Below are 25,655 nucleotides of genomic sequence, written 5' to 3'. Positions count from 1 at the left end.
CCCCCTCCCCGACTGCCCAGAAACACGCCCCACATACAGGGCAGGCAACACCAACTACACACGCAAGCTTGGGACACCAATTGGGCCCCACAAGACTCACTCCCCCACTCACCAAAAAGGCTAAGCAGGGGAGATCTGGCTTGTGGAGAACAGGTGGCTCGTGGACGCCACCTGCTGGTTAGTTAGAGAAAGTGTACTCCACGAAGCTGTAGATCTGATAAATTAGAGATAAGGACTTCAACTGGTCTACAAACCCTAAAAGAACCCTATCAAGGACAGCAAATGCCACGAGGCCAAAAACAACAGAAAATTATAAAGCATATGAAAAAACCAGACGATATGGATAACCCAAGCCCAAGCACCCAAATCAAAAGACCAGAAGAGACACACCTAGAGCAGCTACTCAAAGAACTAAAGATGAACAATGAGACCCTAGTACGGGATATGAAGGAAATCAAGAAGACCCTAGAAGAGCATAAAGAAGACATTGCAAGACTAAATAAAAAAATGGATGATCTTATGGAAATTAAAGAAACTGTTGACCAAATTAAAAAGATTCTGGACACTCATAGTACAAGACTAGAGGAAGTTGAACAACGAATCAGTGACCTGGAAGATGACAGAATGGAAAATGAAAGCATAAAAGAAAGAATGGGGAAAAAAATTGAAAAACTCGAAATGGACCTCAGGGATATGATAGATAATATGAAGCGTCCGAATATAAGACTCATTGGTGTCCCAGAAGGGGAAGAAAAGGGTAAAGGTCTAGGAAGAGTATTCAAAGAAATTGTTGGGGAAAACTTCCCAAATCTTCTAAACAACATAAATACACAAATCATAAATGCTCAGCGAACTCCAAATAGAATAAATCCAAAAAAACCCACTCCGAGACATATACTGATCACACTGTCAAACATAGAAGAGAAGGAGCAAGTTCTGAAAGCAGCAAGAGAAAAGCAATTCACCACATACAAAGGAAACAGCATAAGACTAAGTAGTGACTACTCAGCAGCCACCATGGAGGCGAGAAGGCAATGGCACGATATATTTAAAATTCTGAGAGAGAGGAATTTCCAGCCAAGAATACTTTATCCAGCAAAGCTCTCCTTCAAATTTGAGGGAGAGCTTAAATTTTTCACAGACAAAGAAATGCTGAGAGAATTTGCTAACAAGAGACCTGCCCTACTGGAGATACTAAAGGGAGCCCTACAGACAGAGAAACAAAGACAGGACAGAGAGACTTGGAGAAAGGTTCAGTACTAAAGAGATTCGGTATGGGTACAATAAAGGATATTAATAGAGAGAGGGGAAAAATATGGCAAACATAATCCAAAGGATAAGATGGCCGATTCAAGAAATGCCTTCACGGTTTTAACGTTGAATGTAAATGGATTAAACTCCCCAATTAAAAGATATAGATTCGCAGAATGGATCAAAAAAAATGAACCATCAATATGTTGCATACAAGAGACTCATCTTAGACACAGGGACACAAAGAAATTGAAAGTGAAAGGATGGAAAAAAATATTTCATGCAAGCTACAGCCAAAAGAAAGCAGGTGTAGCAATATTAATCTCTGATAAAATAGACTTCAAATGCAGGGATGTTTTGAGAGACAAAGAAGGCCACTACATACTAATAAAAGGGGCAATTCAGCAAGAAGAAATAACAATCGTAAATGTCTATGCACCCAATCAAGGTGCCACAAAATACATGAGAGAAACATTGGCAAAACTAAAGGAAGCAATTGATGTTTCCACAATAATTGTGGGAGACTTCAACACATCACTCTCTCCTATAGATAGATCAACCAGACAGAAGACCAATAAGGAAATTGAAAACCTAAACAATCTGATAAATGAATTAGATTTAACAGACATCTACAGGACATTACATCCCAAATCACCAGGATACACATACTTTTCTAGTGCTCACGGAACTTTCTCCAGAATAGATCATATGCTGGGACATAAAACAAGCCTCAATAAATTTAAAAAGATTGAAATCATTCAAAGCACATTCTCTGACCACAATGGAATACAATTAGAAGTCAATAACCATCAGAGACTTAGAAAATTCACAAATACCTGGAGGTTAAACAACACACTCCTAAACAATCAGTGGGTTAAAGAAGAAATAGCAAGAGAAATTGCTAAATATATAGAGACGAATGAAAATGAGAACACAACATACCAAAACCTATGGGATGCAGCAAAAGCAGTGCTAAGGGGGAAATTTATAGCACTAAACGCATATATTAAAAAGGAAGAAAGAGCCAAAATCAAAGAACTAATGGATCAACTGAAGAAGCTAGAAAATGAACAGCAAACCAATCCTAAACCAAGTAGAAGAAAAGAAATAACAAGGATTAAAGCAGAAATAAATGACATAGAGAACAAAAAAACAATAGAAAGGATAAATATCACCAAAAGTTGGTTCTTTGAGAAGATCAACAAGATTGACAAGCCCCTAGCTAGACTGACAAAATCAAAAAGAGAGAAGACCCATATAAACAAAATAATGAATGAAAAAGGTGACATAACTGCAGATCCTGAAGAAATTAAAAAAATTATAAGAGGATATTATGAACAACTGTATGGCAACAAACTGGATAATGTAGAAGAAATGGACAATTTCCTGGAAACATATGAACAACCTAGACTGACCAGAGAAGAAATAGAAGACCTCAACCAACCCATCACAAGCAAAGAGATCCAATCAGTCATCAAAAATCTTCCCACAAATAAATGCCCAGGGCCAGATGGCTTCACAGGGGAATTCTACCAAACTTTCCAGAAAGAACTGACACCAATCTTACTCAAACTCTTTCAAAACATTGAAAAAAATGGAACACTACCTAACTCATTTTATGAAGCTAACATCAATCTAATACCAAAACCAGGCAAAGATGCTACAAAAAAGGAAAACTACCGGCCAATCTCCCTAATGAATATAGATGCAAAAATCCTCAACAAAATACTTGCAAATCGAATCCAAAGACACATTAAAAAAATCATACACCATGACCAAGTGGGGTTCATTCCAGGCATGCAAGGATGCTTCAACATCAGAAAAACAATCAATGTATTACAACACATTAAAAACTCGAAAGGGAAAAATCAATTGATCATCTCAATAGATGCTGAAAAAGCATTTGACAAAATCCAACATCCCTTTTTGATAAAAACACTTCAAAAGGTAGGAATTGAAGGAAACTTCCTCAACATGATAAAGAGCATATATGAAAAACCCACAGCCAGCATAGTACTCAATGGTGAGAGACTGAAAGCCTTCCCTCTAAGATCAGGAACAAGACAAGGATGCCCGCTGTCACCACTGTTATTCAACATTGTGCTGGAAGTGCTAGCCAGGGCAATCCGGCAAGACAAAGAAATAAAAGGCATCCAAATTGGAAAAGAAGAAGTAAAACTGTCATTGTTTGCAGATGATATGATCTTATATCTAGAAAACCCTGAGAAATCAACGATACACCTACTAGAGCTAATAAACAAATTTAGCAAAGTAGCGGGATACAAGATTAATGCACATAAGTCAGTAATGTTTCTATATGCTAGAAATGAACAAACTGAAGAGACACTCAAGAAAAAGATACCATTTTCAATAGCAACTAAAAAAATCAAGTACCTAGGAATCAACTTAACCAAAGATGTAAAAGACCTATACAAAGAAAACTACATAACTCTACTAAAAGAAATAGAAGGGGACCTTAAAAGATGGAAAAATATTCCATGTTCATGGATAGGAAGGCTAAATGTCATTAAGATGTCAATTCTACCCAAACTCATCTACAGATTCAATGCAATCCCAATCAAAATTCCAACAACCTACTTTGCAGACTTGGAAAAGCTAGTTATCAAATTTATTTGGAAAGGGAAGATGCCTCGAATTGCTAAAGACACTCTAAAAAAGAAAAACGAAGTGGGAGGACTTACACTCCCTGACTTTGAAGCTTATTATAAAGCCACAGTTGCCAAGACAGCATGGTACTGGCACAAAGATAGACATATAGATCAATGGAATCGAATTGAGAATTCAGAGATAGACCCTCAGATCTATGGCCGACTGATCTTTGATAAGGCCCCCAAAGTCACCGAACTGAGCCATAATGGTCTTTTCAACAAATGGGGCTGGGAGAGTTGGATATCCATATCCAAAAGAATGAAAGAGGACCCCTACCTCACCCCCTACACAAAAATTAACTCAAAATGGACCAAAGATCTCAATATAAAAGAAAGTACCATAAAACTCCTAGAAGATAATGTAGGAAAACATCTTCAAGACCTTGTATTAGGAGGCCACTTCCTAGACTTTACACCCAAAGCACAAGCAACAAAAGAGAAAATAGATAAATGGGAACTCCTCAAGCTTAGAAGTTTCTGCACCTCAAAGGAATTTCTCAAAAAGGTAAAGAGGCAGCCAACTCAATGGGAAAAAATTTTTGGAAACCATGTATCTGACAAAAGACTGATATCTTGCATATACAAAGAAATCCTACAACTCAATGACAATAGTACAGACAGCCCAATTATAAAATGGGCAAAAGATATGAAAAGACAGTTCTCTGAAGAGGAAATACAAATGGCCAAGAAACACATGAAAAAATGTTCAGCTTCACTAGCTATTAGAGAGATGCAAATTAAGACCACAATGAGATACCATCTAACACCGGTTAGAATGGCTGCCATTAAACAAACAGGAAACTACAAATGCTGGAGGGGATGTGGAGAAATTGGAACTCTTATTCATTGTTGGTGGGACTGTATAATGGTTCAGCCACTCTGGAAGTCAGTCTGGCAGTTCCTTAGAAAACTAGATATAGAGCTACCATTCGATCCAGCGATTGCACTCCTCGGTATATACCCGGAAGATCGGAAAGCAGTGACACGAACAGATATCTGCACGTCAATGTTCATAGCAGCATTATTCACAATTGCCAAGAGATGGAAACAACCCAAATGTCCTTCAACAGATGAGTGGATAAATAAAATGTGGTATATACACACGATGGAATACTACGCGGCAGTAAGAAGGAACGATCTGGTGAAACATATGACAACATGGATGAACCTTGAAGACATAATGCTGAGCGAAATAAGCCAGGCACAAAAAGAGAAATATTATATGCTACCACTAATGTGAACTTTGAAAAATGTAAAACAAATGGTTTATAATGTAGAATGTAGGGGAACTAGCAGTAGAGAGCAATTAAGGAAGGGGGAACAATAATCCAGGAAGAACAGATAAGCTATTTAACGTTCTGGGGATGCCCAGAAATGACTATGGTCTGTTAATTTCTGATGGTTGTAGTAGGAACAAGTTCACTGAAATGTTGCTATATTATGTAACTTTCTTGGGGTAAAGTAGGAACATGTTGGAAGTTAAGCAGTTATCTTAGGTTAGTTGTCTTTTTCTTACTCCCTTGCTATGGTCTCTTTGAAATGCTCTTTTATTGTATGTTTGTTTTCTTTTTAACTTTTTTTTTCATACAGGTGATTTGAAAAAAGAAGGGAAAGTTAAAAAAAAAAAAAAAAAGAAAAAAAAAAAGAAAAAAGACAAACAAGGGGAAAAAAAAAAAAAAAAAGATGTAGTGCCCCCTTGAGGAGCCTGTGGAGAATGCAGGGGTATTCGCCTACCCCACCTCCATGGTTGCTAACATGACCACAGACATAGGGGACTGGTGGTTTGATGGGTTGAGCCCTCTACCATAAGTTTTACCCTTGGGAAGACGGTTGCTGCAAAGGAGAGGCTAGGCCTCCCTGTATTTGTGCCTAAGAGTCTCCTCCTGAATGCCTCTTTGTTGCTCAGATGTGGCCCTCTCTCTCTGGCTAAGCCAACTTGAAAGGTGAAATCACTGCCCTCCCCCCTACGTGGGATCAGACACCCAGGGAAGTGAATCTCCCTGGCAACGTGGAATATGACTCCCAGGGAGGAATGTAGACCTGGCACCGTGGGACGGAGAACATCTTCTTGACCAAAAGGGGGATGTGAAAGGAAATGAAATAAGCTTCAGTGGCAGAGAGATTCCAAAAGGAGCCGAGAGGTCACTCTGGTGGGCACTCTTATGCACACTTTAGACAACCCTTTTTAGGTTCTAAAGAATTGGGGTAGCTGGTGGTGGATACCTGAAACTATCAAACTACAACCGAGAACCCATGAATCTCGAAGACAGTTGTATAAAAATGTAGCTTATGAGGGGTGACAATGGGATTGGGAAAGCCATAAGGACCAAACACCACTTTGTCTAGTTTATGGATGGATGTGTAGAAAAGTAGGGGAGGGAAACAGACAGACAAAGGTACCCAGTGTTCTTTTTTACTTCAATTGCTCTTTTTCACTCTAATTATTATTCTTGTTATTTTTGTGTGTGTGCTAATGAAGGTGTCAGGGATTGATTTAGGTGATGAATGTACAACTATGTAATGGTACTGTAAACAATCGAAAGTACAATTTGTTTTGTATGACTGCGTGGTATGTGAATATATCTCAATAAAATGATGATTTAAAAAAAAAAAAAAAAAAAAAAAAAAAAAAAAAAAAGAAAATTAGTAAAATGGAACATGGAGCTGAAGACAAAATAATTCCTAAGGCAAAAAAAAAATTCCTGGAGATAAAAAGGGTCATTATATATTGACTAAAGGATTTAATTCACCAGGAAGATATAACACTTCTAAACTTATACATATCTAACAACACAGCTTCAAAATATATAAAGCAAAACACTGACAGAACTACAAGAAGAAATTGTCAAATCCACCATTATAAGAAAAAGATAAATAACTCAACTTTTCTCCATTGGCAAAAGACATTGCAGAAACCTACTTATAATTGTGCCTAAGAGTCTCCCTGAGTGCCTCTTGATTGCTCAGATGTGGCCCTCTCTCTAGCTAAGCCAACTTGGTGGGTGAACTCACTGCCCTCCCCCCTACATGGGATCTGACTCTCAGGGATGTAAATCTCCCTGGCAACATGGGATATGACTCCCGGGGATGAATCTGGACCCGACAGCGTGGGATCAAGAACATCTTCTTGACCAAAGGGGGGATGCAAAATGAAACAAAACCAAGTTTCAGTGCTGAGAGATTCCAAATGGAGTTGAGAGGTCAATCTGGTGGGCATTCTTATGCACTATACAGATGACCCCTTTTAGGTTTTAATGCATTGGAATAGCTAGAAATAAATACCTGAAACTATCAAACTACAACTCAGTAGCCTTGACTCTTGAAGATGATTGTACGGCAATGCAGCTTACAAGGGGTGACGGTATGATTGCGAAAGCCTTATGGATCACACTCCCTTTATCCAGTGTATGGATGGATGAGTAGAAAAATGAGGACAAAAACTAAATGAAAAATAGGGTGGGGGGGATGATTTGAGTGTTCTTTTTTACTTTTATTTTTTATTCTTATTTTCACTTTTTCTGATACAAGGAAAATGTTCAAAAAATAGATTGGGGGGATGAATGCACAACTATATGATGGCACTGTGAACAGCTGACTGTACACTTTGGATGACTGTCTGGTATGTGAATATATCTCAATAAAATTGAATTTAAAAAAGACATTAGGAGGCATTCACTGGAGAGGAACCTGGAATATTCAATACTATTTAAAAGACACCATATTTCATTTAAAATTTTAAAAACCTGCATATTAAAACCTCAATGGGATACTATTTTATAACCACCAGATTGGCAAAAATAGAAAAGTCTGACAATATCAAATATTGGCAAGGGTGCACAGTAATAGAAGCCTTCAATATATAAATTGGTATAAAATGGAGAAAAAAAAATAGTTTTACCCAGTTCACTTGAAGATGTTCATTCTCTATAACCAAGTGATTACACTCTTAGGTACACCCAAGAGAAATTCTTATACGTGTACCAGGAGGCATGTACAAAATGTACATTACAGCCTTGTTTGTGATAATGACAAATAGCCCAAATGTCCATCCACAGTAGAAGGGGATAAGTAGGGTGAAGGGCAATTACACACAATGGATGTATCTCAAACATACAATGTTGAGCCAAAAGAAGCTCATACATATAGTAGAATATGATTTCCTCTTTATAAAGGTCGGAAACAAGCATATCTAAAAGCACACAATATGTTGAACAAGCACATCTTCCATGGTGTAATCAAAATGCAAGTTTATTTCTATCTTGAAAATGCATTCATTGGACAGGCAGATACTGTCTAAAGCCACTGGTCAATCTTAGCATCACTAGCAACAAGACTAGACTGATTGCTGCCACCAAAAAAAAAAAAAAAAAATACAACCTAAAAGAAAAGAAAAAAATGAAAGTGAATCTAATTAAACTGCTAGTTTATAGAAAACAGAGACAATATAAAACTTTCAATGGCAACAAGAGGAAGGATACTTACAGATTAAAAGAGACTTAAAAGATTGAACAAACAGTACAATGTATGGACTTTCTATGAATCTGGACTCAAACAAACCAAAAAAAAAAAAAAAAAGGATACTTTTTGAGATAACCAAGATATTCAAGAAACATGGCCTGGATATTGGCTCATTTTTAAAGAATGATTATTAATTTTTTCAGTTTGATAGTGGCATGGTGGTTATGTACAATAAAGACCTTATGAAGTTAAAGTATGTATTATATTCATGGGGTATACTTTTCTTCTATTATTCAATGAAAACTCTAGTGGCCGCCATAATTCTCTGGTAACACACAGGTAAAACAAAGTACTAAAGTCACTTTAAGTCACAAAACACAACTGTGATTCAGAAAACAGAATGTTCAGTTCAATATATTAATCAACCCTTTAAGGAAGATCAAAAAAAGCAAGACTTCTCACTCCAATGCCACACCCACAACCAGGATCTGTACAGGCAGGCCACAGGCTTCTCTCTTTCCTCCCCACCTCCTCCCTTACTGGCTGGCGTTACTCCTCCATCCAGGGCTGGAACACACGGAGGGAGGAACATCACTTGACCGGGACAGCCATAAAAACGGAGTCGCAGAGCTGCTGCCTGCCTCCCAATATCCGTGACCCCCTTCCTCTTTATAAAAAGAATCCCGACTTTAAGATGGGCCCATTGCTACTCAGCAACAGCTTACATTCCCTAGCCTTCTTGGAGCTAGATGTGACCACGTGACTGAATCTGGACAATGTGATATAAGCAAAAATGGTGGGTGATGTATCTTGCAAGTATTCTTAAAAAGAGAGGGGGGAATCCTTCTGCTCTTTCTTTCCTCCTCCTGCCTAGAACATGCTGTGATGACTGGAGCTTTAACAGCTCCCTCTGACAATGAGCATGAGGACTGCATTCAAGGGATGTGGGAACAGTGAACTAGAAGGCTTATTACTGATAATTTTTTGGATCCACCAATCCATCCCTGAATTGCCTACTCCTGACTTATTCTATGCAAAGGAGAAATTAACTTCTATTTTGTATTATTATTTGTGCTGGTTTGAATCTATTATGTACCCCAGAAAAACCATGTTCTTTTAATCCAATCTTGTGGGTACAGACTTATTGTGGGTGGGATCTTTTGATTAGGTTGTTTCCATGGAGGTGTGACCCTGCCCATTCAAGAAGGATCTTAATTAGTTTACTGGAGTCCTTAAGAGAACAGAGAGAGAGAGAGAGAGTTCAGAGCTGACACAGACCCAGACACTTGGAGATGCAGACAGAAAGACATTTGCAGCTGCTAAGCTAAGAGATGAAGCCCAGAGTTTGCCCCAGAGAAGCCTAAGTGAGAATCTATGGATGCTTAAAGAGAAAGCCACTGGAATCAGAAGCTGAAAGCAACACAACCCAGGAGCAAAGGACAAGCAGATGCCAGCATGTGCCTTCCCAGCTAACAGACTGGCAGAAGTGTTCCTTTCTTCAGTGAAGGTATCCTCTTGCTGATGCCTTAGTTCGGACACTTTTATGGTCTTACACCTGTAATGTTGTGAACCAATAAACCCCCATTGTAAAAGCCAGTCAGTTTCTGGTATTTTGCATTCTGGCAGCCTTAGCAAACCAGAACACCATTGTTCTTTCATTTATGTGCAGGCAAACTTAATCCTAACTAGTGCAGATGGCCTCATACTCTCTGGACACTAGACTCACTCTCTTCCCTCATGGGTACTTTTGTGGATTCTCCAGGGGCTTGCATGCTGGGCTCCTCTGACCAAAAGCCCCATGATATGGTTGAGGTCCTCTAATCTTCTGTTTGCCCCCACTGCCCCTGAAATCCATTCCACTAGCTCTCTGCTGAGTGTTTCTCTTGGACAGAAGTCAAATGGTTCCTGCCTGGTCCTCCATGCCTGCAGGGGCCATATCTGATCCTTGGGGAAGTATACATACCTCCTTCACTCCAACTCACCCTGGGGTAGAGCCCGATGCCAACAGAGCAAGCTGCTCTCCTTCACTCCACCACCAAAACATCTCCCCAGAGAGTTGGACACCAGCCCACTGCCCTCCCAACCACAGGGGACACAAAGCCTGCTCTCCAGGCAGCCGCTGAGGCTGCTCTCCCCAGGCTTGGGGTGAGGGGGCAGCACCCCCAACCCAGCCTTCATCCAAAAAGAAAAGATGATAACAGACCAGACTTGGAACAGAGGCTTCTTCAAATAAATCCCCATACAAATCCTGTATCTATGCTTTTTATACTCTCAGAGTGAAGAAGGATTTTCAAGAGCTGTGAACCTGCTGTTCAGATATTTCCTTTGAAAATTTGCATTTTGGTCTTCCTCACAACTTATTTTGGTAACTGCTATCTAGTGTATCTTGAGGCGTTAGTCAAAATTTCCAATTCAGCAGCCTGTCACAAACACAATAAATTATTTAGGGAGGCACATTTGTGGTAAAATGGTTTAAGAAAAAAAAGGTGAGGAAACGAATAACAATATTTGGCAGAGCATCTACCCAGGGGGAGAAAAGGAAGGAAATGTGACCAGGAAGCACACACAAGGAGCATCAAAGGGAATGTTCTAGATCCTTATCTGGATGGTTATTCATTTTTTATTATTTTTAGCTGAAATGTACGTACATATTACATGCATGTGTATATCATTCATAATTTACTGTTTTTAAAATAAACAAAAGAAAAAATTTTTAAATAAACAAGGTTATACCTAAACTCCACAGCAAAACAATTTGGATATAAGACTGCACTCTGAGAAGCAGGCAATGAATGGGACCCAAAATGCAGGAAGCCGGTCAAAAGGTAACTTGTAGAAGGGGGTTGAAGGATTTCCTCAAAGGATCAGGGTATTGTTCTTGGGGACTGCTGCAGTGGCAGTTAGTTCTGTGACATACAAAATTCCCTTCACATATTGAACCTACTTATTCATACAGACAGAGGAGGAAAACAGAGATTTGATCACTGGCACCCTCAGAGCTATCTGTAGTAGAGAAAGTTTGCAAGCCCTCAGAGCTGAAAAGGAGCTTTGGCCAGAAGGTTCAAGTGAGCTGATCTGGCTGGCAAGGCTCTACCTTGGCCATACCAAGGCTTTGTGAGCTGAAGGGACATTTTATAAAGTCTTCTGAATCCTTTTTGCATTAATTTTGTACTTGCTAAAGCAACGTTCTGATTATGAGCTGGGCTCCTATGGAGATTTTCTATAGGAAGAGAAAGTGCTGACCATGTATGCCTTGTCGTTATCAAGGCAATGTTAGCTTTACCGTAAAGAATGAAAATCATAGCTAAGATCCCACTTGATCCTCACTCACACCAAACTTAATCCTACTGAGAAACAGCATGGGAAGTGATAATGAGGCACAGACTGCTGAGGTTTAAATCCTGCCTCCAACCCTCAATAGCTGTATAACTTTGAGCAATGCATTAAATCTCCTTGGGCCTCAGTTTCCTCATCTGTAAAATGGGGACAATAGTAGTACCCACCTCATAGAGTTGTTGTGAGGATTAAATGAGTTAATATACAGTGTCTGGCACATAGTAAGTACAATGTAAATGTTTCTTATTATTCACATTTACAGACAAAGCAACTGAAGTTCAGAGTGGTAAAGTAACTTGCTAAAGTTCCACAAGTGGTAAACAGCAGCTACTCTAACTCAGATCCATTAGACTTCAGTACCCACGTGCCTAACCACCATGCTGTACAAACCTGGAGTGTTCCAGTTCCCTGACAGTTAATGGTCAAGGTATAGCAACCCGTGTGACTTCCGGGTCCACCTCAAACTTGGGGCCTTTTAGTTAGATGACTTACCCAGGGCCTGGTGAACTTCTGCAACAGAAAACCAGACTCTCCAGCTGGGCTCCGGTGTGGCACAGCAGCAGCCAGCCTTCCCTTGGATAATCCCAAAACAGCTATCTGCTATCCCATCTGACAACCTATTGAACTCTGAGATTCTGTAAGGCAGGCACTGGAACTTTTCATCCATGAGTTCTCAGTTTCCAGCAATATGCCAATTAGCATCTGTAAAATGTAAACTTATTCTGTAAACACAGATAGATTCAGATTACACCAACTCTGTCTTTTGCAGGCCAAAAGGCAGTAAGCTTTCCTTTGAAATCTTTCTAACCTACACAGGCCAAGATATGCTCTTACCTGTAAAAGGCCCAGGAAAGAAGAAATGATCCAAAACATCATCATCTGCCAAGAGTCGCCAGCATACTGAAAAAAAGGTAGCAGGGTGTTGGAGGACAAGCAGCTCTCCAGCTCTATTCCTGCCACCAACACCTGCAAGAACTTGGGCAAACCACTTAGCCTCTACAAGTTTTGGCTTCCCCATTTGTGAAGCAGAAACCTGGACCAGATGATCCATAAATTCCCTTCCATTCTTTGGTCTTTTTATCTACATTTTAATTCAGAGCTGATTCTCATTTTGGTTTGACCACATTCAAAAACAACTCAGAACAAATTCCCACTTCAAGAAGACAGACACATTGCTTTCCATAATGCTAAATGGACATCAGTGTTATTGCTATTTGCGACGGTGAAGGGATAAAGGCACTTTCAAAAACGCCAACATGAGCTACTGACACTGCTGAGAGAGAAAAGCCAATTAGCCTGGTAACTATACATTACATGAAATGTATGGATTAAAAGGTTTTTCTCCCTGAGAATAATTAGCAAAGAACTGGGCCTATTCCTAATCTGATTCATGCCAGTCAGCCCCAGATTGCACGTACGAGGAGGCATGAGTCTTTGTGTGTGTGTGCTCATATGAGACTGCAGATTTTTTTAGAAATTTAAATAATAAATGAGAAAATACTGTGAACACCTCAAATAAAAGGACAACAGTGATTACAGTGGCTATCTCAAACTGATGTTACATAAGTTATCAGAGATACTAGAGTGACTCATAACCTTATTTTTAGCCCCATACTGATAAAATGCTTGCTATTAAATCAGTGTTGCAAATTAATTTTTGAATTAGACTGCATAGAACAAATAAGTTGAAAAGCAAATAATGGACCACATGGACTTGCAGGTGATAGTGGTTTGATAGCTAAAAGCTTTCTTTTTATCAGTGGCATGTATAAAATGTAACCACTTACTGATTGATTTTCTCCTCTTCCAAACATCAAAGCTTGAAATGTGTATTTTTATCCTGTAGTGCTATTTCAAGATACCTTACTTTAGTAAACTTCATTTCCTCAAATAACTAACATATATTTAGTTCAGAAGACTGATTCATGAAAAATGCAAACTAAAGATAATAGATTTCTCTGCATTACACATTTTTTAAAGATTTCACAATCTCTGTCGCATGGTTCCTCTTCAAGGCCCAACAATGTTGAGTGAGCTCTTCATCAGACTTTCCCTGGTGCTCTGATAGAAGGGGAAAAAAAAAACAGACAAGTCAGCTAGGAAGCTAGGGATGTCATAGGTAATGACCAGCTATCATTCCGAATGACAATGCTAGGGTTGCACTGAACACTTGCCTAATTAGACTTCACGTGGGGGGAGGGGCAAAGGCTTTAATATTTAACGAGTATAGTGGTGTAATCAATGTACACAAATCAGGCCTGATAAGGAATATTGCTTATTAAAGAGAAAGAGACTGATGACTACGGGAAAGATGTAAGCATTAAACGTTGAATCTCACAGGCTCCAACTGTGAATACCAACCACTTACTTTAAAATTACCACTTCAACCCCAGAAACTCAATGCATTATTTAAGTCCCATCTTCTTGCTCAGTAGAGTACAGATACACTGACAACATCGATGTAATAAAATAACTTGGTTGCAAATAGATCATCTTTGCTCTTTCTCAAAACTGTCTTTTTTAACCACTTTTGCTGATGTCAAAGTCCCAGTGAGTCAAGATATCCAAGATCTCTCTTACAATCATTTCAGTTAGATATTTTGTCCTCCTTTTTATCACCTTCAAGAATACGTAATGTGTTGGAAGGCTTCCTGGCTCTATTAAATCCACTCAGCCTGCCACAGGATTATAAATACACTGTTTATAGGTAGGTTTAGGTTTTAAGGAAACACAGCGCACATGCAGGAATATAGTTAAAAATAGGCATGCTTCTGAACGGCAGATTATGGTAAGAAATTTCCACGGGTGGGCTTTCTGTTTGGTTTCTCCGAGGTCAGCTCTACAGTCAAATACAGGGACCCTCCAGAGTAATATGCCTATTTGTGAACACAGTTTCTTACTAACCCTGCTCTCTATTAAATTGCTACATTTACTCATTCCACACATATTTATAACACACTGTGCCACCTCTCTGGAAGACATCAAAAAAGTATGTAAAATATGGTCCTTAGGCTCCAGGAGTCTACTACAGTCTGATCCAAGTATAATGCAAATGTGACCTGGCTACACACCACGATAGAATGTGTTACACTTCGTACCAGTGGGCATCCACCCCACGGCAGTCTTGGGAGTAGGGATTTTAGAGGCTGACAGATCTATGTTCAAATTCTGGTTCTGCCACTCACAGTCCTCTGACCTGCCAAAGGAATTTCAACTATCTGAATCTCAGTTTCCTCAACTACTTCTGTATGGGTTTAAAACAAATCCATATGTAAAGTGTTTCAAATGGTGTTTGGCACATAGTAGATTTCTTCCTAACCTTCTGCCTTTTCTGTATTCCCAGGAGAAACAGTAGCCTTATTTTAACTGAAAAACCAATTATTCAACCCCTGATTTAGCTGCAGAGATACCCAAATCCCACCTTATCTCTCTTGGGGCACAAACAATCCCATTTTTATCTTCTGCCCCTGAAAAAACATCTCCAGAACTATTCTTACCAAGTATTTTCAGGAAGATCGTGGATTTGAAGTGCAGAAAACAAAGGATTTCAAATTTTAATCCACTAGCTGGATATGTGAAACAGATGAAGCTGACTCTAAATTGACAAATTTAAAGTCAATTTGATTCATGAAGCTCATCATTATTTCCATTTCTGATGGTTTAAAATCAACAGAGAATAAAAACCAGTCCTCTTGGCCTTGAAGTACACACTGATAGCTTACTATCCTCAGGGAAGATGCTCCACGTGTCATTAAGCCATGGCGTATTAATATACCCTCTTGTTTTATTTCACTATACTTAAAGCAGAAACTTCATAACAGATTCTGAGCAACTTGAGAGCAGACAGCTGAGTAAATGGCATCATTTTAATGGCACCTAAAAATACATGCCAGCCTCTAATGACATTGCATGACCCATCAAGAACAGCCCAATGGAAACAAGGCACCTGGGTTCCATTTCTAAGGACCTGGATCATCTTAGATAAGTCACTTCACCTCTGTGGGCCTCCATATGCTCACCTCAAAATATGGGGTTAGACCAGGTGATTTTATACTATTATTTCTGTTCATGCATCCCTACTAACTCCAATAAGTTACTGACAAGACCATCAAACAAAGTCAGCAGATCCTCCAGGAACCACGGGTTTCTTCTAAATGCACAATTTTGCCATTTCAAAGATTTCTAGTTTGTATAGATTAAATAAATTAACATGGCCAACTGTATTCAATGTTTCTCCTTTCATTCTCTGACCTTCATTCCTAAGGGATGGAAAAAGCAGGGAAAGAGAAGGTGATTAAGAACAGCAGCCATTCCTGCCCATCGGCCCAAGAATATTCCCAACAGGTCCATACTGAGATCAGGGGAGAAGAGTCTAAGGAAGCTGGTGCCTCCCACAGGCTGTTCACTCAGGCTGGACCATCTCCGTAGGCTAAACAAGCACTTCCTCATGCTTTCAGACAACTAGACAGTTTTACAAAGGTTTGCCACACCCTGGTGAAAAATACACATACTCACTGCTAACCCCATGGCCACCAAAAACATTAACCATCACGAGAGGAAGGGAAAGAAATCACAGCCCTGGAACTTGCTGAACAAGTAATTTCTACGGTTGACTCATGAAGTCACTCCCCTGAATGGGAGAGAAATCAAAAAGCACATAACACTTGCATCTTCTCCTACCCATTTCCATCAAAACGTTGAACTTGAAGACACCCATCCTGTCTTAAGGGACTAAGGAGGTGTTTGCCATGGCCTCCATTATCCACATTTATAAGGGCCCAGGCATTTGGTATAGATTTCTTGGAGGAAAGCAAAAAGGTAATTCCAGTGAAACAAGATAAATTACCCTGTATATGCAAGGATATTAATAGGAAAAAACTCTCACTATTTTTAATTTTTTAAGAGAATAATATACTGCCTACAAAGAAAAACCATTTTTTTACATAATCCAAGACCCAAGATGTGGAACTTACTTGTACGCTCAGATCTTGGCTTTGTCCACCATTTGGACTGATGAATCAATTCACAGTCTGTAGGCTTCATTGCTTCACATTTGAATGGCCCTTGAGTCTCAAAGATTAAAATCTTACTTTATGGATTAAGAACTTGCTCATGGCCACAGAGTGAGTCAGCTTTGGAATCCTTTCTCCACCAACCTGTCTTCTTCTGTAGCAACCTGTCTACACCTCCATCTGCAGGTGAAATACCAAAAAATCTCCTCAAACTCAGATCTTTCCTGTCACCTGTCTCACAAACTCATGGGCTATGAGTTTAGTGAAAAGACAAAAGGAACCTCTCTGCCAGAGAGCATGCTTTAGATAGAAGCCAGAGCTTGGAGATCATGGGTACAAACAAAGAAATGTTCCCCAAAGACATGTCACTTCCCTTGGTTCCACATTATGTAGCCACAAATCTACTCAAATAAACCTTATTTTCTATGCATATAAGATGTCTAAAGGCACCCTGGGTATTTTGAGTTACTCATGTCTATGGAGGCCCAAGAAAAGTACTTATTTCCTATCTGCTCATATATATATTAAATAGAAAATAAGCAAAGGAAAGTTACTATCCTCTGGTCAGCTAGTTAAAGCACTAAAGAACATTAAGGAATACATTCTCTAACAGCAGAGTTCACTCCCCCCAGTATTAGACTATCAGCTACATAAATCTACCAAGGGTGATTTTCTAGAATTTCTTTCCATATCCAAGCACCTTAGCATAATGACATGTGCACACTGGGTATTCAAGACATATTTGATTATAATAATCTAGAACTTAAAACACTAAAAAACCATCTAAGAGAAGAATTGGAATATTCAAGGTTCAGGGCAAACATAACATGGAACGTTCCTCCTTCCAAATGCTCCTTAGTCTGTTTTCTCTTTCATGCTTCTTTCCTGTGCTCTTCAGTAATAATAATAGCTGTCATATATTAAGTATTTTCTATGTACCAAGCAGTTTATATACATTAGCTCAATCACTGGGAAATCACTCAATAAGATGGACACTCTCATCCCTTTTTATAGTTGAGAAAACTGAGATTTAAAGAGTTAAGCAACTTGCCCGAGATCACACAGTTAAGAAAGAGTGGCGTTTTGAACCTGGGTGAACTATCCCCAAAGCCCCCACACCATAGGTGCTGCTTCCTCATTCAGTTCATTGCTTCCCATATTTTCTCACTTCTTAAAATGTTCAGCATACATTCATTCTATTCATCTTCCCAAGAAACCACTAACTTGGGTTTCATCTTAAGGAATATTCCTCTTCCCACAAAGCTATCCTCCTGGTTTGATTTTTTTTTAAGTTTGCCCATTCATTTCATTTCATATGCTCTATTAATTCTATAAAATGGGCTTTTGAAAATTATAGTAACTTGGTTTAAACATACAGTTCCCCAATTCCATACTGTTCCTAAATTTTTTGCATTCTTAAAAAACCAAACCCTGAATCAAGCTTTTCTTGCACCTGGGCAGGTTCTGTTTGCTTCTTCACAGAAGGGCTAGTCTGTGCCCATGTGCTGTCACATAATAAATAATGAGTCAAGTCCCTGCTCCCTGGCCGAGGGAGCCACTCCCGAACTGGAACGATTTTGTAACCCCAGCATTCCCTTCCTACCACACACAGCATCTACCCTGAACACAAACAAGGAGGCTCATTATCATAAAACCACTAGGAACATCTCTCTGAAAACACTCCTCAACCCAACAACATAGCCCACTATAAAGAAAGGCCAGCAGGAGCCTTTAGGGAGCCTCCCATGGAGTTGCCCCCACCCCCTGGTGAAGCAGACCTGGATGTATTTAACCAAATCCTCCATTGTGGAGGGAGGAGAGCTCAGTTGGAGAAAGGAGATTCATCTATGACACCAGCTACTCCTTGAAGATCTAGAATGGAAACTGGCAGAAAACTAATAATTTTGAATTAGCTACTTGCTGACAGTGGATGCACTGCCTTTGGAAAAGACCCGCTGTCAGAGACCAGGGAGCTAGAAGTATGCAGTAGGCAATGCACCAATTTGGAGGTGCACAGGGCTGCAGGTCTCTCCCTGGCTCTTTAGTACTCTTCCTGGCCTAGTACTGTGCATCTGAGCCAGCCGACCCAACCTCACATGGCTCAAGAAAACATTGCTCCTCGTCTTGCCTTGCTCTCCACCTAGATCCCAAATCCTTTCCCAACAGCCCACCTCAAATTTCATCTCTGAATCGTTCCCAGTTTCCATGAGACCTGAGTTCTTGGCTGTTTCCAGTCATAGACTCACCCTCACTCCTTGGACCTAAAGCTGACTGCACACCACAGACACCTTTCCTGTACTCCAAGCTACCATTGGCTCCTCTTCTGGCCAGCCCAGGTAGCAGCCCAGTGGGAGAGGAGCCATGCTCGGGAACCAGCTCACATATCACCCAACATTACGCTGGGTTTGTCCCAGGTCCCAAGAAGGAGAACCAGAAAAAAACATTTTTAATGAATTGATCACACCCTCCCTTGGATTTTAGATATGTTCATCTCTATTACCCCCTGTCAGTGTGTCTGGGGGGAGAGGAGAGGAGGGAGAGGAGGGGTAAAATAAGAAGTAAGAAGAGGAAGGGCACTGCCTACTATCTCCTACGGGCTCAGCACTTCACCTATAGATCTCATTTAATTATTGCAACAACCCCATAAGCTGTTATTCTCTCCATTTTGCACATAAGGAAACTAAGCCTCTGAAATTCTCAATAATGGGACCAGGCCCACCCAGTTAGTACGTGGAAGAGCCAGGATTCAAACCCCAGGATGGTCCAGCTCTAGAGGCTCAAATGCTTTCCTCTCTGGTTCAGGTCTTGCACATCTTTTATTCCCTGTAGTATCTAGCAAAATGCCTTCATATAGCAGGTGCTTAATATTTGTTGAGTGAAGGCATGAGTGGTTGAATCAAGGCTTTATACCTTAAATACTCTGCAACCCACACACTTGATTTTATTCATATATTCTGCTTATAACATACCTGCAAAGTGCCTTGCAAAGAAGTTAAATGCTGTACAGAAATAAGTTGTACTACATTGTGTTTTGAGCTACTAGAAAAAGCTACAAATACAAAGCTATAAATAAAATTGCTGAAGTGGACCCACTGTTAAAAATTCACTTGTCATCTTGCTCCAGTCTGCCCAAAGATGGATACAAATACAACAATCTAGGTAAAAATCAATGTTTTCATATTTTTTAACCTTCAGAACTCCAAGATGTTTCCAGACTACCAATTCAATGAGGTTTTATCCTGGAAAAGACAGCAAAGAAGTATTAAGCTAGAATCCGAGAATCAGGCAGAGCTGGATGGAAGTCCCAGCTCTACCACTGCTCAGCTGACCTTGAGCAAGTAACTTCCCCCCTCTAAACCTTGTCTGTAAAATGCAAACAATAAGACTGCCTACTTCATAAGGTGTTGTGCTGATTAAATGAATAACTCATGTACCACACCTAGAACATCTGCTATGTGGTAAAGTGTTCAGTAAGTGTTAGCCATTTTTATCATGTGAAAAGAGCAATTGTAATGGAAGTGCAACAAGAAAGCTTAAGTGAATGACTTGCCTTTGCAAACATTAGTGTAAGCATTAAGTTCACCCAAATTCTCTGTTCCAGATTATTATGGCTGTTAGAGTTATCTACCCTGAAAGCAATGTGGTCAGGAATAATAGTAATAACCACCAGCAGTTATATATACCATTTACAAACAAGAGTATCACACAGTGTTGTGCAGATTGTGCCCACACAAAAGCGGCCAGAAGGGAGGTGAGTGGGGGGTGAAATACAGTCCACACTCTGCTGACAAAGCCGGGCTCCCTGTCACGGAACTGTCCACCACACAGGAAGGTGCACCGTTTTCTAAATCACGCAAAGGCTTATTATGGGCTAGCAGCAGCCTGGTTTACATATATTAACTGATACATTAACTTTAGCAAATTTCTAATGAATGAAAGACAGTATAGAAAGTCACTTTTGAGAGTCCCCAGGACCTAAGTCAAAGACCACCATTTTAGTAACTTTACAAACAAAATCACCACCGAACAACCCCTACTATCAGACGTGTGCTCGTGTGCCTACCTTGTGAACACACTAGAAGTTGGGCCCTGATGGTCAGTAGAAATAGAAAGTCCACATCCACCTCCTCCTTTTCCTTCACTAACCCAAATGTCCCCAAGTGTAAAAATGAAACAAAGAAACAGACATGACCCCAGGATAAACAAATGTTATGTTTTGCACTGCCTAAAAACAACAAAAATTACCAGTGAGGCAAAGTGATGTTTTGCTAAGTATAAGGTTCAAAACATTTAATAGAAACTTCTAGCAAACAGCTGCCATGTACGTCCAGGAGGCACCTCCCGAGTGCATATTCCTAAAATGACTCCCAGGTATAAAGACTCATTCATTTCCTTCCAAACCTCAGGCATCGGTAATCCTGGTCAGCACAACTGCCCTTGCCCAAACTAAATTGCCTCGCTCAGCGTAAAGCTTCATACCATCGTTTTGACCTCGACTCTGTTTCTATCTGGGAAGAAAGAGGGGAGACCTGGAGGGTGAAAGCACCACTCTTTCCAGTTCTGAGGAAGCATTAGCTTGTGCAAACAGGATCTGGGTAACTTTTTGATAAGTACAGAATCTGAAAAATAATGCAAAAAGTTTAGCTGCGTCAGAGGGAAACGATAAAAATTATCTGTAACCTTCACACAAAGTTATTTCTCTTACCCCGTTCCCTAAAGAGCACTGACCTACACCATTCTTGATAGAAAAACCGGGAAAATCAGATAACCTTGTTTGGAAATCCTTTCATGCACAAATCAGAATTGGATGTCTGATAATTTTCTGAACCCAGAGACGTCCTGCTAAGTAAGATAAGCCCCTTGGTAAGATTTAAGGCTGCAATGTGCTGAATACTTTTCTAGCTGTTGCTAAGTTTACTTTACAGATGAATGGTGTTTCACTTGTCACTTAAATTAAATTTCACTGAAAACCTGAAAATATAATAGTCTCTCGCTCATTTACAGACAGCATGGCAATATTTTGAACAACAGTGTTTGCTCGCATACTTTGTCAGTATTTTTCTACCACAAAGCAAATTATATCTCACAAATAAAAACACCAACACACCTTTGAGTTGTTGAATAATAGTCCTGGGCCCAATTAACTTCATTCAAATTAGGATTTAGAAATAAGAGATCTTTCTAAAAACTTACAAAGAAGAAAGGTGCCTTTCAATAACGCATCTTGGAAAGTTATAAAATATATTTTTAAGGTGGACTTTAATGTGGCACCCTTTTAAAAAGGAAAAGACACCAGGAGCTTCTACCGGTCAGACAAAATTCCTTAAAACAACTCCTACTGTTTGTTAGTCCTGTAAGTACCTATTTAGGAAAAGGAGCAATTTCAAACACGTTAAAAGATAAAAGTAAGTTCCACCAAATACATACAAAAAGACCTGAATGTACTATATCAAAATCATACATTTGAGTAGAAGGATATACAAAGTAAAAAGTCCAATTCTTAAATCTCCTTAAGCCCTTAACTCTAAAGATACTCTAAAATAGTACTGAATCCATCATTTAAGGGCACTTTCATTTATTTTTAGGCCTTTGGCAATGCTTTTCACACAAGGCTGCCCTTTTCTAATAAAGTATTCTAGATCAAGAAACCCAAAAAGTTACATTCCTTTGCTGCCCTAAAGGAGAGACTAATGACAATAAATGACAGCCGGCAGTGAGACATTATGCAAAGGAGGCCCCCTAGTGGTGAATCTGATGCTCTTCCTTGACTTTATACAGTTTATTCGCCTGCTTCATTGTCAGGTTTTGCAAAATCAATAGGTAATGAAGTCTATCTGAACTTTGCCTCTTTAATAACCTCTATTAGCCCAAATATATAGTAGTGCTATCATTTAGAATCCCAAGGCCCATTCATAAGGAATATAAAAGAAGGATATGACCTGAAGAATAACTTTGTTATAGTCTGTATTTCAAACCAACAAATATTCATGGACCCCTTACATCCTGCCAGGCACAGAGCTGGGTGTGCAGAGACAGGAGAGAACAGGAGAGATGAGGATGCTCCCGGAGCTTACTGTTATTTCTTTTCAAGGCACTAATATTACATTAAGGACACAGCTAGAACAATATACAGATTGGGAAATATAATTCATCATACAACCTTATGGGGGATCCTTACCAAGAGGAAAAACCTGAAGTCTTGTCCACCCCCAAAGTGTCAACTCCTCATGTTGGCACTCCCAAGTACAGCAGCATCTAAAGTTGTTCAATAAAGGATGGTGGATGAATGAATGAAAGGTAAAACTGCATAGAAGAAGGAACCGTAAATGAAATTTTAAAATGTGTTGAAACATGCCAGATTTGGGGTTCCTCAAAGTAAAGGAAGACAAGGGACCGGAGACATCTATGGAGCATTTAATGTACTCTAGGCACTGGGATACCTTCCTGATTGTTAGTTCATCTGTCAGACATCTCTATAAGGTGACGAGCATTATTAGTGTTTTTCAAATTAGGACACTAAATTGAAAGGTAAGTGACTGGCCCATGGTCATACAGTTAATTAATGGGAGAAGATGCTTGGAGCCCAGGTCTCTGCAACTGCAAAGCACATGCTCACTTCACTCTTGTCCAAGTTGGAGATTCCAAATGTTTGAGCTTTTGCTTTGAACTCCATTAGTAGAGTTTACAAATGCTCATATGAGATTTGGAACCCAAAGATGAACAGAACTGAAGCATTTCAATGCTGTATTATTTGGTGTACATATAGAGTGGCAGTTCAATGCAGAGGAATCATTAAATATTTATTGGGTTCCTACAATGGGTATGGCCCATCTCTTACTTTCCAGGAACTGACATTCTCTGGGAGCACAACACAGGATCCCATATCAGATTATACACTGTTACACGTGTTCAAGTTACTTTTTACACCTAGAGCATAAATTAGTCTTTATTTTTTACTTCTATTTCCATGTTTGAAAGATTGTTCTTCCAATTAGCAGCATGACAGCACCATAAGAGGGTTATTGATGCTCACTGTTACAAGTGGCACCGCGATAATTATGACTTTCTTTTATGAAAAACGTTAACAAAAATCCAAGAAATCTGGTAGAATGAAATTTAAATTTAGATTTCTTACAAAAAAAATTTTTCGGAAGAAGAGTTAATTATCTTTATTATCTAGATGCATCTAATGACATTCGAGTAAAAATTGCTCCCAGACTTTGAAATCAGAATAAAAGTGGAGTTTGTGAAGTAACCACCCTCATTTATTAGTATTTCATTTATTAATATTTTCCAGGGCTCTCTGTTTTTGGCATGCACAGTGCTGTTAAAATCCTTTCCTCTCCCATCATTCTCCCTGCGCGCTTCGATGAAAAGATAACTTCAAAATCACTGACCGGAGTGCAGGTGCAGGAAGCAGCGCGGAAACAAACAACTTTGCCTTCTCTTTGTACTGCCTTCCTCCTTCTCCCCGCCCTCCAGACCTCACCCCCACCCCCGCCCCCACCCCAGTAGTGTGCCCTCGAATAGTTTCTCTCCACTGACGGCACAAAACACTCCTCCGGGCATCCTCGGGTGGCAGTGACCCTCGGTCGCATTCACCATGGCCCTGGTTCCAGGCAGGAGCACACGCTGCCCACCCGCCACCCTCGGCACGCCCCCTCCACCCTCTCCATCGCGGCAATAATACCACCACAATAACAGTAAAGTAGGCGTGTAGGTATTTGTCAAGGATACTTTTTAAAGGATTTCTGAGAATTACATTAAATAGTGAAAGGCCACGAGAAGGTTAGTGAAGCCAAACTGACCCTTGGCGCGGCAGGAGCCGCGGATCTCCCGGACGCCCTGCTCGGTGTCCTGGCGCGCCCCACCTGAGGGCACCGCGCTCTCCGCGGAAACCCAGCTGCTGTCAGCCCCGGGCGGCGCGGAGCCCCTTCCCTGCGCCGGCGCCCGCGGCTCCCACCCCAGCAGCGCCTGAGGGAGGCCGGGCGCGGCACCATGCACCCGGGCTGCAGGAGCCACCCCGAGGCGGCGCGAGGAAGCCGCGCCGGAGCTGCCCGCTGATTCGCGAGTGGCACCGACGCCCCCGCCCGGTGCACCACGCCCGGGCCGCCCGGGATGGAGCCCCGGACCCGACTCACCCCGAGGCGTTCTCCCCGCTGCTCACAGTTCGGGCTCGGAAGCTGCTGCGACGGCGGCGGCTCCTGCTGCTCGCGCCGCCGCTGAACTTTCCCTCCTGCGCGGCCGCCGCGGGCTCGGCTCCACCTCCCGCTCCCGCAGCCGCGGAGCCTCCAGGGACCCGAGGGGGCGGGGAGCGGCGGCGGCTCGGGCCGGCGGGCTGAACCGCAGCCAAGCCCCAGCGCTCCGCAGCGGGACCCAGGTGGGGGGTCGAGCTCTTCCGCGCAGACCCGCTCCCCGCACCGTCCCCTCGGCAAGGCCCTCCCGAAAGCTCTCGCCGTCGGAGCCGGGTGCTCTGGCCGAACCCTGCCCCGGGGCAGGCGCCTGTCGAAGCTCTCGCTCCAAAGGGGGCGCCGCCGGAGACCGAGAGTCTCCCGCAGGTGGGCCCTTTAGCTTGTGACTGGTCACGGAGATCCGGAGAAGCTGAGGACAACGTGACATGACCCGTGCCCCCGGAGAGGGGTGGTCGGGTATCATATTCTACAAAGATGTGGTCCTTCCTCCTTTAGGACAGAGGGGCCCGGCCGCCCCCACCCACCACCCACCGCAGGTGGGCCCTTTAGCTTGTGACTGGTCACGGAGATCCGGAGAAGCTGAGGACAACGTGACATGACCCGTGCCCCCGGAGAGGGGTGGTCGGGTATCATATTCTACAAAGATGTGGTCCTTCCTCCTTTAGGACAGAGGGGCCCGGCCGCCCCCACCCACCACCCACCGCAGGTGGGCCCTTTAGCTTGTGACTGGTCACGGA

The 25,655-nt window shown here is 41.2% G+C and overlaps 1 protein-coding gene across 4 annotated transcripts in view; it reads right to left on the bottom strand.

Annotated features, from left to right (window-relative positions):
* Positions 1 to 24,970, bottom strand: part of CSGALNACT1 (chondroitin sulfate N-acetylgalactosaminyltransferase 1) — a 369,285-nt gene extending 344,315 nt beyond the window's left edge. For all 4 annotated transcript variants that reach the window (XM_037812685.1, XM_037812686.1, XM_037812683.1 and 1 more), the window contains exon 1: positions 24,868 to 24,970. The gene's annotated coding sequence lies outside the window, so the exon portion shown is untranslated. The remainder of the gene's footprint in view (positions 1 to 24,867) is intronic.
* Between the last annotated feature and the right edge of the window lie 685 nt (positions 24,971 to 25,655).

Source organism: Choloepus didactylus, chromosome 20, assembly GCF_015220235.1.
Source record: "Choloepus didactylus isolate mChoDid1 chromosome 20, mChoDid1.pri, whole genome shotgun sequence".
Classification (NCBI taxonomy): Eukaryota; Metazoa; Chordata; class Mammalia; order Pilosa; family Megalonychidae; genus Choloepus; species Choloepus didactylus.
This window is presented reverse-complemented; position numbering and strand designations above follow the sequence as displayed.